This window comes from Geotrypetes seraphini, chromosome 3 (genome assembly GCF_902459505.1).
Source record: "Geotrypetes seraphini chromosome 3, aGeoSer1.1, whole genome shotgun sequence".
NCBI lineage: Eukaryota > Metazoa > Chordata > Amphibia > Gymnophiona > Dermophiidae > Geotrypetes > Geotrypetes seraphini.
This window is the reverse complement of record NC_047086.1, coordinates 74,959,747-74,979,485: the sequence shown is the minus strand read 5'-3', so window position 1 is coordinate 74,979,485 and position 19,739 is coordinate 74,959,747. Positions and strand designations below refer to the sequence as shown.

Here is a 19,739-nt window from a genome sequence, read left to right as displayed (position 1 = left end):
CATCGCCTCTGCCGAGTCAGACCATAATCGCGCCCAGCAGTCCGCTCCCGCGGTGGCCCTCCCAGGTCAATTACCTGTAAGTTATCTCTTACTTAAAACATTTTGCCTGTATGGTATCCCTCTAATTATACCCTTCAATCCCCTTTGCCTTCAGGAACTCGTCCAGTCCCGTTTTGAAACCCACAATCGTACTTTTCTCTACCACCTCCTTAGGAAGCGCATTCCAGGTATCCACCACCCTCTGAGTGAAGAAGAACTTCCTAGCATTTGTTCTGAATCTGTCTCCCTCTAATTTTTTTGAGTGCCCTCTTGTTTTTGTTTCCCCCGCCAGTCTGAAGAATCTGTCCCTCTCTACCTTCTCTATACCCTTCATGATCTTGTAAGTTTCTATCATATCCAAGTTTCCAAGTTTATTAGTTTTTAATATACCGACCATCAAACAAATGTCTGGCCGGTTAACAATAAAATTTAAAAAGGTAGATTAAAAATAGTAGTAGGTGTATAAAAATAAATAGAGTGAACATAGAGAGATCTAGGATCCAAGATGGCCGCTGCATCTCTACTGCAGTGAGGACGCCGTCGAGAGTTACCTTTAATTATGCCGAAAAGACGGGGAAGGAACGTCGGAGGAGCCTCCCGGCGACCCTTAACCCCAGCGGTTACCATAGATGATTTTCTCTGACGCCTACAGCGGGAGCAGGAAGAGTCGGGTGCCAGCTCGTTAGGGACGCCGCCGGAGAGTAGTGCGGTGGTGAGATCCCCTGGGCTCGATGTTACACTTAGCCCCGACCTCAGGACGCCACCCCTTCAACCGACGCCGCAAGCAGCCAGCTCTCCACGGGACCAGAATGCACCCGAGGAGGTAGCTTCTCTGTTTCCAGAGACTAGCATGGAGGGCTTGCCGAATACAACAATGCAGAGTGACATGTTCTCTCTGCAAGGACCTGCGACCGGGACAACAGAGGTTGGGGGAATACAAGACTTCACTGAGGTAAAGCTAATCTCAGAACAGTTAGATACTACACCTTTACAACTTTTTTCACCTACAAAACCTCCTAAAGTTACACTTGAGGCATTATGGGACTTGGTAGTGAATTTGGGGAATTCTTCTTTAAACCCTCAAATAAAAAATTTGGACAAGGAATTAAAAGAACAAAAAGAAGAAATAAAAATGTTAAAACAGGATATATCTCAATTAAAAACAGAGTCACAAAATTCAAGTAAGGAGCTAATAACTTTAAAACAAAATCAAGATTTGCTGGTTAAAGATAATATAATACTCAGGAGAAAGCTGGAAGCTCAGGAGAATAATGGTCGAATTAACAATTTGAGATTTATAAATTTTCCAAAGATCTTGTCAATTTCTCCCAGAGAAATGGTGAAAAGGTATTTTTTGGAAATATTGGAAATTCCTGAAAGCTCCTTACCTCCTCTTACAAGAGTGTACTATCTTCCTGCCAAACCCCAATCCAAAGAAGAAGGAAAGATTGAGGAATCCCGGGATAGATCATTGGACATTTCCGCAATTCTGGAACAATCGGATAGAGAATTGGCTGTTCCAGCCACTCTCTTGATGTCTGTGGCTTTGGCTCCAGACAAGGATTGGATACTGAAACTTTTCTTTAAAAATAGGTCCAAAGACTTCCTGGGACATTATATTCAGATTTTTCCTGATGTCTCTAGAGAGACTCAAAAGAGAAGAAAAGAATTTCTACTTCTAAAACCTGAAGTGACTCAAATAGGGGGTATTTTCTTTCTGAGATATCCATGTAAATGTGTGGTTAGATACTTATCTTTGAAGTATATTTTTATAGAGCCGTCTCAACTGATTAGTTTTCTCTCAGCGAAACGTCTTGAGAAAGGAATAACAGCGCCCATGGAAGGTTAGCCCCCCGCACTGTAGTAAGATATGCATTTCCTTTTAATTTATTTGATTTATATTTGTTCTACTCTTTAAATCTTGGATCCAATACATGGAGGACTAGTGTGTGATCAACTAGATTATTATTACTTCAATTATTTATCTTTATTTTCAAATTGAATTGTGATTGTGGTATATTTTTTCTGGAAATTTAGTTTATTATGTTGTTTGATAATAAAAAAAATAGAGTGAACATAGATGACAAAGACTAGACAAACTAGAAGGTGAGGGTAAAAGGGAAGGAAGGGGAAAAGTTACATAATTTAGAAGAGAAGGAGAAAGTGGGGTGGGGATAAAACGTAAAGGGTAAGGGCGCTTTGTTAAAGCAAATACTTGCTTAAAGAAAAAAGGAAGTAATAAAAGAAAAAGAGAGAAAAAAAAAATGGAGATTCTAAGTACCGTCGAATGCGTCCCAAAATAAGAAAGTCTTTAGGCTAGTCTTGAATTTGACTAATTGTTGTTCGTCGCGGAGCTGTTGTGGCAGAGAGTTCCATAATGTAGGAGCAGTTACTGCAAAGTTTGTTTTCCGGGTGTAATAAAAGTCTTTTAGGGAAGGAATGAAGAGAAGTTTTTGGTCAGTTGATCTTAGAGTGCGAGGGGAACATTGTGGTATGAGGAGTTTATCAAGAAATGAGGGTTGGTGAGAGAGTTTGATTTTAAAGGAGAGTAAGATGATTTTATAGGTGATGCGGTGGGTGATAGGGAGCCAATGAGCCTCTTTTAGAAGAGGAGTGACCTGCTCGAATTTACCTATTTTGTAAATAAGTTTTATTGCAGTATTTTGTATTAATTGTAGATGTCGTAATTCTTTTTGGGGGAGACCGTTGAGAAGAGAATAACAATAATCTAAATGGGAAATAACTAAGGAATGAATCAGAATATTAATTGAGTCGGTATCTAGGATAGAAATTAGTGATCGAATGATGCGAAGTTTAAAGAAGCAGATTTTTACGACCGAACTAATATGGTCATGGAAAGCAAGATCTCTATCAAAGATGACACCTAGTAGTTTTATTTTAGTTTCCATTTGTAGTGGAATAGATTTAATAGAATATCCCCTCTAAGTCTCCGCTTTTCCAGGGAGAAGAGCCCCAGCTTCTCCAGCCTCTCAGCATATGGAAGGTTTTCCATGCCCTTAATCATTCTGGTGAGGTAAATTCTCTGAAGCTCACAGAATTTCTATGAACATTGGAGCATTTACCTCGCTGGCCCACGATAGAAACCTCTACCGCAGCAATAAACAATCATTAAAAGGGTGATTTTGTTTAATGCTACTGGACTTATTTACTGACTGGATTTCTACTGCTTCCTGGCAATTTCAGCGAGTGCTGTTTAAGTGCTCCTAAATTGGCAGCGTGTATTTTCAGCTTCAACCGACAGAGAGAGAGACTTTATGCTCAAAGCTAAGTACTTGTTTTTTATTCTACAAACTATGTTCAGTTCACCTTCGGGTTTTGAGTATAGGTTTTTCCTCAAAGTTGTTGTTGAGTTTTTTACTGTGCTCCCCCGAATGTAAGAGGAGTCTTTGATTATATCAGACTTTAAGCCTGTGTGGGTTTTATTATTCAGCTTGGACCAAGTTTCGCATGAAAAAACAAAGATCACTGAAAAAACTAGCCTACTCCCACTACTCCCCAATTGACCTCACTAACTACCAGAACCTTCAAGGTTTCTACCTAAACATAAGATCGATGAGAAACAAATCCATTCTGATTAAAGACTGGCTGACTGAAACCAATCCTGACTTTGTTCTACTTGCTGAAACCTGGCTGCTATCAGACACAGATATTATTATCAAAGACTGTCTCCCCCAGGCTTCAAGATTCTGTCCCTAGCCAGAACCTGGGGAAGGGGAGGAGGCCTAGCAATAATCTTCAAAGACCATCTAAACTACACCACACTTAACACCAAATCTTCCCCCAACCTAGAAATATTAGCCACCTCACTAACTTCAAAGTCCTTAGCCTCCTCCCTAACAATCACGCTGTTCTACATCCCCCCCAAAAATGGGCCTTAGCCAAGGAGGACTTTGCAGAATTTTTACTATCCAACTCTTTAGCAAGTCCATACAACCTTTTATGCGGAGACATCAACATCCACCTAGAGCAAACAGACCTTCCAGATATATCTGACTTCTGGTTACTAATCTCGCAACTAGGCTACTTCAAACCCCCGCCCATTGTAACCCACCAAGGAGGACACCAGTTAGACCTGTTGACATTCTCCACCAAAGAACCAACCACCCCCAAATTCTACTGGAAACAGACTCCCTATGGTCCGACCACAAACTATGCAGCTTCTCCATCCACTGCCAACAAAAAAACACCAAAAACAGAAAAACTAGAAACACCAAAACTCATACCACTAGAGGTAAGATTGACCCGGTCGAATTCTGGTCCCACTATGAATCTATCTCAAAACAAAACGAAGAAATGGACCAACTCATGACCTCCTGGATCAAATTGGCTCTATATTGGACGGACAAGCAGGAAAATTAATATCCGTTTAACTGAGCATAAATCTAGAATAAATACAGGGAATTTAGAGGCTCCCCTTGTCCAGCATTGGAGGGATAAAAAACATAAAATTACAGATATGAAATGGCGGGTCATAGATCAGGTGATCAAAGGGTGGGAGGGTGGAAACATCAAAGAAAAATTAAATTTTAAAGAACAGAAGTGGATCTACAGATTAAATACTGTTATTCCTTTGGGACTTAATGCTGAACTTGAGTGGTTTTCTCTAATTTGAATGAGTTTTTTTCAACTTGATTGAGATATAGTGGGCAAATTGGACAGGAGGTGTGTCTGACGCTAGATGTACGTCACCACGTTAAAAACGAACATAGCTATTTATAGCTTCAAATGCCGCGGCCATGTTTTCCTGATCTAAAATTCTATAGCGGGAAGCATGAGTCGCTGGATATAAGGTATTGTAGAATGTTTCTTATATCTATTGTTTTAGAACTATTATAACGCTAAATAATTTTACTCTAACGTTATTATTGCAGGGGGATTCCTTGATACAGCCCGTTGGGGCGAAACATAGTCTATGTCGGAGTGCCTACCCCCACCCGCGTAGATGAAAGCTAAAGATGAATACTTTTGATATCTAAAATATCTATATAAGTTACCAAATAAAAAAACTTAAAAACTTAAATAATATTATAGTGACCTATGACGACTATGGGTGCCGTTTTTGGTCTGTATGTTCTCTAAAGATAATTGAACATACTCCTAGGCATTTCTGAGGTCTGTGGGTCAAGATACTTTAGAACCTCTCTAGGTGATACTGTATCTCCTGGATCAAAGACAGCACAAATATTCTAAACGAAATAGCCCCCTTAAAAACCCGCAGAATTAGATCTCCAAACCAGGAGCTACTACAGGCAAAGAGGGACCTTAGAAAATCAGAAAGACAATGGATTAAATCTGGAGCCCAGGAACACAGAGCAACATGGAGACTCAAACTAAAAAACTACAAAAACCTCACCAAGGACAAAAGAAAAAATTTCTATGCCCACAAAATTGGAAATGTTACAACTAACAGTAGTAACCTCTTTAAACTGGTCAACGTCCTCTACAACCTCGAGACACTCACTGACAACCGTGATGAAGAACCCACATTAACCGCTAACACCCTAGCAGACTTCTTTAACTCCAAGATACAGAAACTAAGATCATTGATAATAGCCCCAGCCAATCCCCACGGGGACTTTCCAATTCTTCAAAACATAGACAAGTACAAACCAGACCCAGGGTCCAGAACAGACCTAAGCTGGAACCAATTCACAACTATCGACTTCAACAAATACTCTAACTCCTTCTGTAGACTGGATACCTGCTCCCCTAACATTATGAAAACGGCTCCAATCCACTTTAAAGCCAATATGTTGGCATGGGTAAACCTCCTACTATCCACTGGTAATTTCCCAGCAGAACAGGGCCACATTTCGATAACTCCAATCATAAAAAACACGAAAGAACCACCCAACGCCCCGTCTAATTACAGACCGATCGCAAGCATCCCGCTATTCACCAAAATAGCAGAAGGGGTGGTAAACGCCGAACTTACCACATATCTAGAAAAATTCAATATCCTAAATGACAATCAATCAGGCTTTCACTCCGACCACAGCACCGAAACCATCATAGCCTCTCTCCTAGATCACCTACACACACTCTTTAGCCAGGGCTCAAGTGCCCTGATTTTACAACTTGACCTGAGTAGTGCTTTCGACCTAGTCGTCCATAAAATTCTCCTAGACTGCCTTGCCTACATCAGCATCTCCGGCCAGGTCCTCAACTGGTTCCATGGGTTCCTACGGAACAGATCATACAGGGTATTTAAGAGCGACACTTTCTCATACAACTGGGAAAACTCCTGTGGTGTGCCACAGGGCTCCCCCTGTCCCCCCACCCTGTTCAATGTCTACCTCACCTCCCTAGGAAACCTCCTGCAAAGCCTCAAGCTCAAATTCTTTATTTACGCACATGACATCACTATAGTCATCCCACTAACCAGTTTCACGCCAGAGCTCCTCACTTCCTTTGCAAGCATACTCAATCAGATAGAACACTGGATGCTATCCTACAGAATAAAACTAAACCCGGACAAAACAAAATTCTTCCTAGCAACCCCCAAAGACAAAATCAATGATACCACAATTCAAGTAAAAGGATCCATCTTCCCTCTCAAACAAACCTTAAAAATATTGGGAGTCACACTGGACAAACATCTATCCCTCGCGAAACACACTGATATCACAGTCAGAAAAAGTATCTCGGTGCTCTGGAAACTCCGCACCATAAAAAAATATTTTGATGACACTTCATTCCGCCTGCTAGTACAATCCTCCATCCTCAGCATACTGGACTACTGCAATATCATTTACTTGAGCTCCACAAAGAAAACCATCAGGAGACTCATAATGATCCAGAACACCGCTGTCTGCCTTATATTCGGCCTGAATAAATGGGAACACATCACCCCTTTCTACCACAAACTCCACTGGCTACCATTCGAATCCAGAATCCTATTCAAATTCGCCTGCTTTTGCTACAAAACAGTATTTGGTTTATCTCCAAGCTATATCACCCTTCACTTCACCCTGAATCACACCATCAAGAACGTCTGCAGAATTCAACTTTTTGCCTTCCCCTCCCTAAAACTATGTCACTCAAAAAAATTCCTTGACAAAACCTTTGCCTTTCAGGCTGCTAAGCTAAACCCATGGCTAGCCCAAATGGTCCTCAAGGCCCCCAACTACCTCGGCTTTAGAAAATCACTCAAAACCATCTCTTCCAAGACCAGGACCCTTAATGCCCCTTCTTTATCTACCAAAACCTCTTCCCCCCCAACCGAACTACCCCCCCCAACCTACTCTCCCCTACTTCTACTTCGTAGTTCGCAACTTTGAACAATTTGGTATTGAACTGCTTGTAACTCTGTTTAATTGTTGTGAACCGCCTAGAACTCTTCTGGGTATGGCGGTATACAAAAATAAAGTTATTATTATTATTTTTATTGTTTGTCTGAGCTTCAATTTAATTAATTAATGTGAAAGTCCAGTTGATTAATACAGCGCTGTGTAACTTGAATGTTTGCCAAGTGAGTGTGTGCTTAGGGGAAATCAAATGTCAAGTATGGTGGCTGCAAACCCCCCCTCCCCCCACTATACTTTCCATTTTGCTTCAGCAAACATTTCCTGGTTTGCCATCCTGGTGGAAACTACCATAACCTGTACATAAATGGGTAGATTTAGTACATGGTGCCCAAAGTTAGGTGCGGAGATGATGCATGCTAAGTGTGAACTCTATAATGGCAGCTCTGTGAGGAACTGCCTTTATAGAATACTAGATTTATTTATTTTTACACCTAACTTTAAGCATGAGCATTTGCACCTGCCCGTCAGGTGTGGAAATTGAAATATTTTATAACTGTGCCTAAATCCTGGGAATATGCAGGATCCACCCATGCCGTTCCCTTGGCCACACCCCCTTTGGAATTGCACAAGAGAAGTTAGGCGCTTGATTTACAGAATACGTGCTCAGTTTAGTGGGCATCTGCTAATTAGCACCAATTAGTACTTATCTCCAATTAAGGGTCAATTTAGCACCAATTAGCTAATTATATTACTCGCGTAACTATTGTATTACATAACTGGGTGCACATTTATAGGCCAGGATTCACTAAACCTCCAAACTGTGCATGATCCGTTATCATTTGCATGCCGGCCGACAAATTTAGTAAAGGCCGGCATGCAAATGGGGATGATCATTAACACACTCCCTACCCATGGCCAGAGCGATCCCCGCTCATGCGCACACCCTGACAGTAGTGATAGGAGAAGCAGCCTCCTGTCACTGCTGTCAGGGCTCAGCCCAGATCTCTCTTGCCTGCTCCCGGTCTCCTGCTCTCTGCCGCCGTTCCCTGCAGTGCAAGCCCATGGTTTTAAAGCGGGCCTGCACTGCGGAGAACGGTGGCAGAGAGCAGGAGAGTCCGGCGAGCAGGGAAGAGAGATCAGGCACCGCCCCGACACACCAGCCCTGCCCGACACCCCCCAAGCCCCGATCTCACCTGCCTGCCCTGCTCTGCCGCGCTCCCCCCCCCGAGAAAAAAGCAGGAGGGATGCCAACTTCTTCCTGCCATCAGTGTTAAAAAAAAAAATGCTGCATGTATGCAGCATGGCATTCACTCCCCCTAATGAAGTCCCTGATTGGTTGAAGTACCCCAGGCCCCTCCAAAGGGAGGATCCCGAGGCGCCTTAGCGAATCAGTGCCATAGGCCTCTCCCCGTGCATCAGATGATGCGCCAGGGCGGGGCCTAAGGCCGTATTGGGCGGCAGCTGGCCGGAAAGCAGGAGCAGGAGGACTTTTCCTGTGTCATGGAAAAAAATGAATAAAAAAGACAGGCAGGTCTGCAGCAGTCAGGTTTGTTAGTAGTAAAACTAAACTAAATCTTAGGTTTGTATACCGCGCCATCTCCATGGTCATAGAGCTCGGCACGGTTTACGGGGATTGTGAAGAGAAAGGAACTACAAGGAAGGGGGTTAGATGAAGATCGGAGGAAAGAGGAATGTTAAAGAGCTGGGATGTCAGATGAGGAGGGAGTGATTAAGTTTTTGAGAAAAGCCAGGTTTTAAGATGTTTGCGGAAGGGTTGGAGAGCACTCAGGTTCCGAAGAGGGGAGGTAAGGTTATTCCAGAGCTTGGTGAATCTGAAGAGGAGGGAAGTCCCCAGTTTTCCTGGGTGGGAAATGCCTTTTAATGAGGGGAAGGATAATTTTGATTTTTGGGTAGGTCTGGTGGTACTAAGATTCGAGGAATTCCAGGACAGTGGGATTAATGGAGGAAGGATGCCATGGAGGATCTTGAAAGTTAGGCAGATGCATTTGAAGTGGACTCTGGAAATTATCGGAAGCCAGTGAAGCTTGGAAAGGAGTGGTGAGACGTAATCAAATTTACTTTTTGCGAAGATAAGCTTGGCCGCGGCATTTTGGATCCGCTGGAGTCTGTGGAGGTTTTTCTTCGTTAGGCATATGAAGATGGAATTGCAATAGTCCAGTCTGGAGAAAACCCGACTCAAAATAGCCAAACAATTATTAGTGAATCAATCGCTTGGCTATTTTGCATGGGGTTTTACTAATTTGCATGGGAGGATTGGGATCGGATTGCTAAAGGCCTTAGTGAATAGTGCAGGAGGGAAATTTGGTCACAAAGGGCTCGCAAACCGATCGGTACATGATCGGTTTGCTTAGTGAATCTAGCCCATAGAATTTGGGGGTTAATCCTGAGACATTGACAGGCAACCACAAAGTCAGGCTCTAGATCAGCAAGCAAATTTAAAGTTAAAAAAAAAGGGGGAATAAAAAGGAACAGAGTTCAAACGTTATAACCAATGTATGCACATTCTTCCTGTATAATTAAAATTTAGTGCATGATACTGTGGTTCTTAACTGTTGAGATAGAGTTGCAGAGGATGCATAATTTACTGGCTATTGTCTTCTTAGTTTTATTATCCACAGAACAGTTGCATTATTAAGGGACATTGAACTGGGAAGGGCGTTTTTTGATTGGGTCAATGTCCAATTTAATTACTGTATTGTAGGGCTATTAAGATAAAGCCTTTGTTTAATATAACTATGAAATGTATTTACTCAGAGAAGAGCAATGACATCTGACGATTAATTTACTCTCGGCCAGACAGCAGCTGTTCTATGATGGTTCACTGTATGCTTCCAAAATGACCTGGCTTGCTACCACTTTACAACATTATTCCCATTCTGCCAAATAATGCCAGCCCTCTTGGAAATGCTGCCTGTAATTCATGTTTTTCATGTGATATATTAATGGTGCCAGATTTCTCGTTATAAAACTGAGCTCTTAATTCTAGAAAAGTCTATCCAACTCATCAGCATTCTATTGTATTGCATTTTACTGTGTTTTCACTGTTAAAGTGGTTTTTGTTTCATTTATTGTAAAGCTGTGCTAGTTTCTATCTCTGAAAATGTTAAATCCCAGATGTACGATGTAGGTCTGAGAAATTTGGGATCGATTGTTATTTATTTATTTTCTAAGGCTTGATAATATCACCTCATCATACAATGGTGCTGCTAAGATGTTTGCAATATAAAAAAGAAAAATGGGAGGAAAGGAATAAAGTGGGCTGCGTGGAGTGCTGGTGTGATGGGATAGTGGATGTTGAGGTTGTACAGGAGGCGGATTGCTGAGTTCTGTACCCGCTGGAAGCGCTTTAGGTCTCTTGTGGCAATTCCATTGAATATGGAATTGCAGTAGTCCATCCTAGAGATGAACCTTGTACATGATAAAACAATAGTTAAGAACAGTATAAAATACTTTATAATGTACAAGTACATTATAAGTAAATGGGGCCTACTGAAAATAATTCAGCATGAGTTATTTAATGCACATTAAATTTAATTAAATAATTTTAATGCACTTTTAACTTATATACTTTAGGAAGGTGGAGAATAAGCCCCATTGGAAATGTGCGGCGAAAAGGGTGAACAGAATGCTGGGAATGATTAAAAAGGGGATCACAAACAGAATGCTAGGAATGATTAAAAAGGGGATCACGAACAGATAGGAGTAGTTTATCATGCCGCTGTACTGGGCCATGGTACGCCCTCACCTGGAATACTGCATCCAGAACTGGTCGCCGTACATGAAGAAGGACACAGTACTACTTGAAAGGGTCTAGAAAAGAGCGACTAAAATGGTTAAGGGGCTGGAGGAACTCCCTTGAAAAGAGGAGACTGAGAGGGGACATGATAGAAACATTGAAGATAATGAAGGGAATAGACAGGTTGTTCACCCTCTCCAAGGTAGAGAGAACAAGAGAGCACTCTCTAAAGTTAAAAGGGGATCTATTCCGTACAAACGTAAGGAAGTTATTCTTCACCCAGAGAGTGGTGGAAAACTGGAACGCTCTTCCGGAGGTTGTTATAGGGGAAAACACCCTCCAGGGATTCAAGATAAAGTTAGACAAGTTCCTGCTGAACCAGAATGTATGCAGGTAAAGCTAGTCTCAGTTAGAATACTGGGCTTTGACCAAAGGTCGCCTAATGAGCGGACTGCTGGGCACGATGGACCACTGGTCTGACCCAGCAGCGGCAATTCTTATGTTCTTATTTTTTCTATGCATTTCAGTTTTATTCCTATGAGGTATTCGCTGCAATTGTTGTCAGCCATCAGTTTGGTTTTTTTCAGTGTTTTTATTGCAATATTTGGACATTTGGATTGACACGTCATTGGTTTTATCACTCAATACCAAGACTCCTGAGGCAGGCCCTTTTGGGCTGAAACATGATCGTGTCGAGACTGTTTATTGCGCACCATCTGGTCTCCTTTGTTGTTGTTTTTGTAACAAAAAGAAGAGCCAGGAATACCTAGGACCTTAACAATATGTGAACAAATCATATTACTTTTACTCTTTAAATAGATCAAATTTCTGGAACAGAATTGCTTTAAAGCGGGGGTATCCAACCTGCGGCCCCATTAAGTATTTTGTGCGGCCTCGGTCGAGAGCGATGCAGTGTTTTCCTCTGCTGCCTCCGGGTTTTTACTGTCTTGCCGGCTCCCTCCTCTGTTTTGCTGCAGCGTTTGCGCGGCCCCTGAAAATTTTTTTTGGCCAATGCGGCCCAGGGAAGCCAAAAGGTTGGACACCCCTGCTTTAAAGAGTTTATTATTATTATTATTCTTTATTCTTATATACCGCCATACCCAGTGAGTTCTAGGCGGTTTACATTAATTAGTAAATGATCTGCATTGACAAGCAGATTTACAACAAAATTAGAAGCAGATTTACAGCAACAAGCAGATTTACGATAAATTACAATGATTTACAGTAGTCAGCAGTGAAATTACAGCGATTTACAACTGTCTGCAATGAGGGGAAGATTTACATCAGTGTAACAGAAATTGCAGGTTTGGTCGAATTAGATAAGGGAAGTAGAGAGTGTGGAAGGGAGGGTCTGGTGAAGGAGGAAGGGGGCAGGGGTGGGGTAAGTGTTATGTGGGGTGAACGGAATATTAAGGGTTGTGTTTGCTGAATAGGTAAGTTTTTAGTAGTTTAGTTTAGTAAGTTTTAGTAGTTTATGAAATAGTTTGTAGTGTGATGTCTTTCTTAGTGGAATAGATAACTACTAAGTAGTTTGATATGTAAACTATAAAACAGATTTATATGAGGAGCCATTGAAAAGTTCTCAAACCAACCAAGAAGTCACATAGCTCTACATCATTCTCTTCTTGGGTGGGCTGAGAACTTTTCAATGGCCCCTCGTAACCCAAATTATAGCTATGTAATGCTATATTACACTTTAAGGTATGAGGAGCATTCAATAATTAAAGTAGCATAGAATGTTGCTACTCTTTAGTGACCTGAATTGGCCACTGAGAGAATGGGCTGCTGGGCTGAATGGACCGTTGGTCTGATCTAATAAGGCTATTCTTATGTTCTTCAGTTTGTGCATGCTGTGACATGTCTCAAGGTTACTCATGCACAGTTGCTGCTCAGTGCAAGTCTAACATTCCAAGAGACAGGATGTGAAGAGAGTCCTCATGAGACTCAAGTAAGAAACTGCTAGATTTGGAGTACTATCTAGTGATAAAATTTCTTATGATAGAAGGGAAAAAGCCAAAGGAGATCCTTGAATGTATGACAGCAGTTTATGGTGAGTCTGCCCCATTATCCTACAAAGTAAAATTTTGGAACAAGCAGTTTAAGTGGAGTAGAGAATCCATTGAAGATGACCCTCACACTGGATGGCCTGTGTAAGCAACTTCCATAGAAATGTGCAAGAAAATTGAGGATTTAATTTTGTCAGACAGATGAATTAAGGTTTCCCGAATAGCTGAAGAAATGTGCATCTCGGCAGGTACAGTTTGGAAAATAATTCATGAAAAGTAGGGTATGGCCAAGGTTAGTGCAAGATAAGTTCCAAGAATGCTGACACCATGTCAGAAGGTCACGAGGCTCCAGTGCTGTCAGGAGAACTTGGAGATGCTCTGTGAAGACCAATGAATTTGTTTCATTGTTTGGTGACTGGAGATGAGACTTGGGTCTATCACAGTGATCCTGAGTCCAAAATGGAGTCAATGCAGTAGAAATACAAGTCGTCACCCACCCCAAAAAAAGTTCATGACAGAAAAATCTGCAGGCAAAGTCATAGTAACTGTCTTCTAGGATGATGGACTTTTGCTTCTGGAGTTCATGCCACACATGAAAACTATAACCGGGAAGAGTTACGCCAACACAATGATCGTTTTATGGAAGTCAATCAAGGAGAAAAGATGAGGAATACTCACAGCAGGTGTGCTGCTTCTTCATGACTACATCAGCGTACATGTCATAAGAACATAAGAATTACCGCTGCTAGGTAAGACCAATGGTCCATTCTGCCCAGCTGTCCGCTCATGCAGCGGCCCCTAGGTCAAGACCAGTGTTCCAAATGAGTCCAGTCTCACCAGTTTAGCAACAACTCAACAGCTAAAAAAGGTGAAATCAATAATGCTCTTTCGGCAAGCCACACCCTTTCAAAAATCTCACCATAATGTTATTCATTTTGTATTTTTCCTTTTTTGTTCTACTCTCCTATAATGATTTGTATTTCATCTCCCCCCTTTCCTTGTGTTTTTAAGTTTGTAATCGTAATTTTTTTTAATATTGTAAGTTAATATGTATTGTTCTGTTTTGTATTACTACCCAGAAATTGTAATTTTAATTTGTTCATCGCTTTGAAATACGATTAAGCGATTAATCAAAACAATTATTAAACTTGAAACTAACTTGAATTCACCAAAAAGACCTACATCTCCCCCCAGTGAGACTCCCCTGTAAGGTGAGTAGGAGCAGGGCTCACTCACTCTTGCCCCAGCATAACCATTTTGTAAAATGCAATGCCTAACGCCTAGAAGTATGTTCTGGAAAATAACCCCTGGCCTGTTTCCTTTGAGAAGACACTTTTTTTTCATTTACCCATTTCCTCCAGTGAAGAGACTTTCACTATTTGGGCCAGCGACCTCTTAAAGGCATGAGCTCCGCCAGATGGAATCCCCTCCTCTTCACCTCAGTGATACATATTTATTTTTCTTGTGATAGTCATATAAAGCCTTTTATCCTTGATAGGCGGTATATAAAAAACCTAATAAACTTGAAACTTACAGCAGCTGAATCATCCACCCTACAGTCCTGACCAGGCTCCCTCGGATTATCTCCTGTTCTGAGTTTTGAAGAAATCTCTCCGTGGACAATGGTTTGCAAGTATCGAAGATATCACGGAAGATGTGATGCTCTGGACTACATTGAACTATAAAACAAATTTTTTTTGAAAATTCTTTTCTTTTCTACTAAGGTAGATAAATTATTGAACACCCCTTGTACATTTCCACTCAAGTAAATTTTCAAAGTAAAATGCATGTGTGTAGTTTCTTTCTGAAGATTGGAGCAAAGAGATAATGGTTACTGCGGATGGGCAGACTAGATGGGCCATTTGGACTTTATCTGCTATCATGCTTCTATGTTTCTAATGTTACCTAGTCTCCAAAACTGCTTCAATCAGTTTAATAATCCAGTAACAGTTTTTTTATGTTGCTTTGTCGCAAAGTGTCAGACCTCTTCTTTTATATATATTCCTCTGGTAGTTGTGAATAACTGATTTATTTGATTTAGCAGTGAAAAATCCATATAACCTCCTCTTTATTTCATATTCCATAGGAAAGGCAGCATTGATGATGTGCGGGCAAGCACAAGAGAGAGAGATCGTGTAGATTGACTTATTCCTATTACAGCGGTCTTCAATCTTCCTGGGCATTCATATCCATGCAGTGTAATTGCTTTTTGGCAGAGGAACAGAAGAGGCAATTATAAATAAACTGAATAAAAGAACTGAAAGTAACATAAGCTGGTGGGCTTGTGAGTATATGTTGTAATGGAGTTGATGGATAATAGGCGCTTAAATTTCCTGATGAGTACTTAAGATTCTAGCTGCAATGTACATCTTATAAGGTGATAAACTGCTATGAATTGAAAAATGATCCGGCATAGACTGATTGTAAGTCATCATGATCTAGGCACTAGTGATTCAAAATACTTTCTCAATAAATCCTAGTCTCAGCCAAAGATATTAATGAGTTACAGATAGATTTTTTTTTATAAAGGGTATAGGGTCATGGATTTGATATACTGCTTTTCCGTGTTACAACCAAAGTGGTTCACATTTATTGCAGTTTATGCAGGTATTTTGTCCTTAGAGGGCTCACCATCTAAGTTTTTGTACCTGGGGCAATAGAGAGTTAAGTGAATTGCCCAGGGTCACAAGGAGCCTCAATGTGAATTGAACCCAGTTCCCCAGGTTTAGGGTTACCAGTCATCTGGGAAAACCCAAGACATGTCCTTCCAAAACCCAGCAGTTTGTCTGGGTTTTAGAAAGCCCCGACAAGCTCCGTCCACATCTGGAGTACATCTGAGCATCAGGAGCAGAGTATTTATCGCACCAGCTGGCGCTAAAAAACACGCTTTTGTAGTTTTGTCAAAGGGGAGGGGGTAAATTCATCTACAGCATCCTAGGATTAAAAGGTGGCTGTGATATGTTGGTCAATGTATCAAATGATAATACACAGGATTGACACTAGAGGGAGCTCCAGAATTTTATAGAAGAGCTTCGAAATAAAGGGAGCGCATAGAAATACTGGGTGAAGTAATTGAGTACTGAACTGAACAGGTTCATATTAGAGACAAGCAGTCTGGAAGACATAATAATAATAAAAAATCCAGGCAAGGACTCAAAACACAAGAGAAGTCAATTAAATACCTTGGGACAATCAGTAATGTTTTGGTGAAGGGAATAAAATTCTAGACTGTTTGCAATAAGGCAGGCAAAGAACCTAGGAGAGGCAGAGCTGTAAAACACAAGGCAATTTCAGGACAATGAAAGAAATTATTTTAAGGATGTAGTTTGAAATGTGGAAACTGCCCTCAGGCTTACCCATTCCAAACATTTAGGGCTCCTTTTGCTAAGCTGCGCTAGTGGTTTTAGCGTGCGCTTAGCGTGCAGTACAATGCCACACACGCTAGACGCTAATGCTTCCATAGAGCTGGAATTATTTTTTCCGCATAGCAAGGGGGTTAGTGCGCGCTAATCTTCAGCGTGTGCTAAAAATGCTACCGCAGCTTAATAAAAGGAGCCCTTACTCTATTTGGTCACTGTTATCAATATGTCTATGTGTGGTAGCCCAAGCTGAGTTCCAGGAAAAAATTAACAAAATATAATATAATTACAAATATACCCCCCTTCCCCTTTTTACAAAATCATAACGTGGTTTTTAGCGCCGGTTGTGGCGGTAACATCTTTGATGCTCACTATAAGCACTGGAGCTGTTACCACCGTGGCTGGTGCTAAAACTGTGCTATGGTTTTGTAAAAGGGGTGGGTGGGAATAATTATTTTGGTATCCTTTTACTAAACTGCAATAAATACTAATGCATATGTAATACATTAAAAAATGAACATAAGAATATCCTTACTGGGTTAGACCAATGGTCCATCAAGCCCAGTAGCCCATTCTCACGGTGGCCAATGCAGATCACTAGTACCTGGCCAAAACCCAAGGTGTAGCAATATTCCATGCTACTAATACAGGGCAAGCAGTGGCCTAACTAACGGCTGGAATAACTTATCCAAAGTAGAATTCATGGTATGGTGGAACACAGTATGTATTGCTACCAAATTCGAAAGTGTAATTGCAGAAAAACATCATTCCACTAGCTCATTTCTTATAATCTGGAGCCCTGTTCAGTCTTATTGTGATTTAGACCGTTGACAAATAGTATTTCAGAGTATATTGCATAAGGTATATATTGATTACCTCCTCTTAATTTAATGTGTGATGCTCGTTGGGAGTTCTCTTACAAGCTCGCATGTATATCCTCCACCGATAATGTGTGTACTGGCCTTGCCATATACATCTGACATGAGATTTCTGGTTGTATTATTTCATACATTATTAATGATTTAAAAAAAAATATTATTCATGATTTGAACAGTTGGATTGTTTTATGGTTTAGTTAATATTTGTATACTTTGTTTATTTATCTTATAAAATTAATAAAAATATTTGAACTGTTAACTTGACTTCATAAGTTCCTTAGTTTGAAGATTTAGTCAAAAGTCCAGATCCCAAGGTAATGTAATGTAATGTAATTTATTTCTTATATACCGCTACATCCGTTAGGTTCTAAGCGGTTTACAGAAAATATACATTAAGATTAGAAATAAGAAAGGTACTTGAAAAATTCCCTTACTGTCCCGAAGGCTCACAATCTAACTAAAGTACCTGGAGGGTAATAGAGAAGTGAAAAGTAGAGTTAGAGGAAAAATAAAATAAACATTTTAACAAGACAGCAATGATCTAAATACTTTGGAAGGTAGAAAAGAGGAGAGAAAGGAATAGAAGCAGAAGGGGGAGCCGTTGAACAGTAGAATTCTGGAGAAATTTAAATGATAGAAATAGAACAAAACAAAGACAAAAGGCAAAACAATAGATAAGATTAAAGATAAATCATAAGCTGGAAAGAAAAATAAAATAAAACTTTGTCTTCAATCCACGGTTTCAGCGTCAGTGATGAAGTGGAGCAAGTAAGTTTAGGAGGAGCGATTGACGTTTCCAGAAAGGTCTCTATTATAAGTCACAGTATCACATTTTACATACTGCTTTTTCACTAATTAACACTCTTTGTTTTCACTACTGCTGTAACCCCCCCCCACACACACACCCCAAACACACACACAGAGCTCCCATACAAGCTGTATTATTACCTGTCATTGCTATCTAATCCTTACATTCTAACATTTAAAAAAGCAAGATTTTCTTCTTGACTATGACAGCAAATACCCTGGCTCAGCAGAGTGCTACAGTTTGAAAGTGTTTAGATTATATCAATTAATGCCTTTGTTCAGTTCATTTAGTAAAAAATATTGGATTGCTAAAAAAAAGGCCTAACACGGGATGCACTAAAGCTGTGTTCTTCAACCTTTTGACACTTATGGACTGGCAGAAATAAAATAATTATTTTGTGAATCGGCACCAGTCTGTAGACCAGCGGTTGAAGAACACTGGGCTAAGTCATGGGCCAGACCCTGCCCATCTCCACCCAATCTCTGCTCCAGACCCCACCCCATAATAGTACTAATTGTAACACTATACAAATTAACAACAAGAAATTAACACCAAACTAGATAAAATTAGTGACTGGCTTCACATAAACAGACTTTCCCTTAACATCAATAAATCCTGTGGTATACCCTTCCCAATCAGAAACAATGAAATGATAAACAGCCAAATCTTCATTAAATCTTGTCCAATAAAAATAGAATCAAAAATAAAATTGATACAAGATGTCTGGACTGTTGTAAATAGAATTGAGAACTCATTACAAGGCACAGTAGTTCAACTTTGTCAATTTTCATCAGAAATAACTAATAAAGTGGCTGAGCATGATTCTCAATTAGCAGTTATGGGAAAGAAATTGGAGAAAGTAGAAATATCTGTATCTGCAATGCAATCTGCTGCTGTATCTCATGTTAAGGATAATACTCTACTACATCTCCAGTTGGAAAAAATGGAAAACGCTATGAGATCTAGGAACCTCAGATTTCTGAATTTTCCTATATCTCATTTTCTTTCTCCTTTGGAACTTTTAAAAATGTATTTTAAAGAGGTACTTTCTTATACTGGCTTAGAAAAGTTTTCTCCAGATAATCTTTATTATTTACCAAATAGTTCCAAAAAAGTATCAGAAGAAGGGGGGGGGGGGGGGGGGAAGATCAAATAGTGTCACCTGATAGTTTAAATATTTCCCAATATTTAGAATCATCAAAAGATTATATAGCTAAGAGAGCAACATTATTAGTCACTTTTATGACTGAATTAGAAAAACAAGATATTCTTAAACTCTATTTTCTGAACAAAAATGCCTTGTTTTGTGGTCAACAGATAAATATTTTTCCAGATGTCTCAAGACAAACTCAATACAGGAGGAAGCAATTCCTACAGCTCAAGGGGAGAACCTTAGCTGTGGGTGCTTCTTTTTTTCTTAAATTTCCCTATAAATGTTTGGTGACTTATCAGAATACTAGATATATATTTTTGGATCCAGTTCATTTAGAAAATTTTCTTTTAGATAAACCTAAGTTGGATTTATTGCCTGTTACTAGTGCAGAAGCTGAGAAGGAATGAAATGAAATGAAATTATTTGTCTGACTGTAGAGTTATTAGATAACTGATGCTTTAGTTCTTTCTT

At 40.2% G+C, this 19,739-nt stretch overlaps 1 long non-coding RNA gene across 1 annotated transcript in view; it reads left to right on the top strand.

The window, feature by feature from the left end:
* The window catches only part of LOC117356707, a 53,255-nt gene extending 37,746 nt beyond the window's left edge, over positions 1–15,509 (top strand). Inside the window, exon 3 of the long non-coding RNA XR_004538700.1 lies at positions 15,157–15,509. This is a non-coding gene — a long non-coding RNA (uncharacterized LOC117356707). The remainder of the gene's footprint in view (positions 1–15,156) is intronic.
* The last annotated feature ends 4,230 nt before the right edge of the window (positions 15,510–19,739 follow it).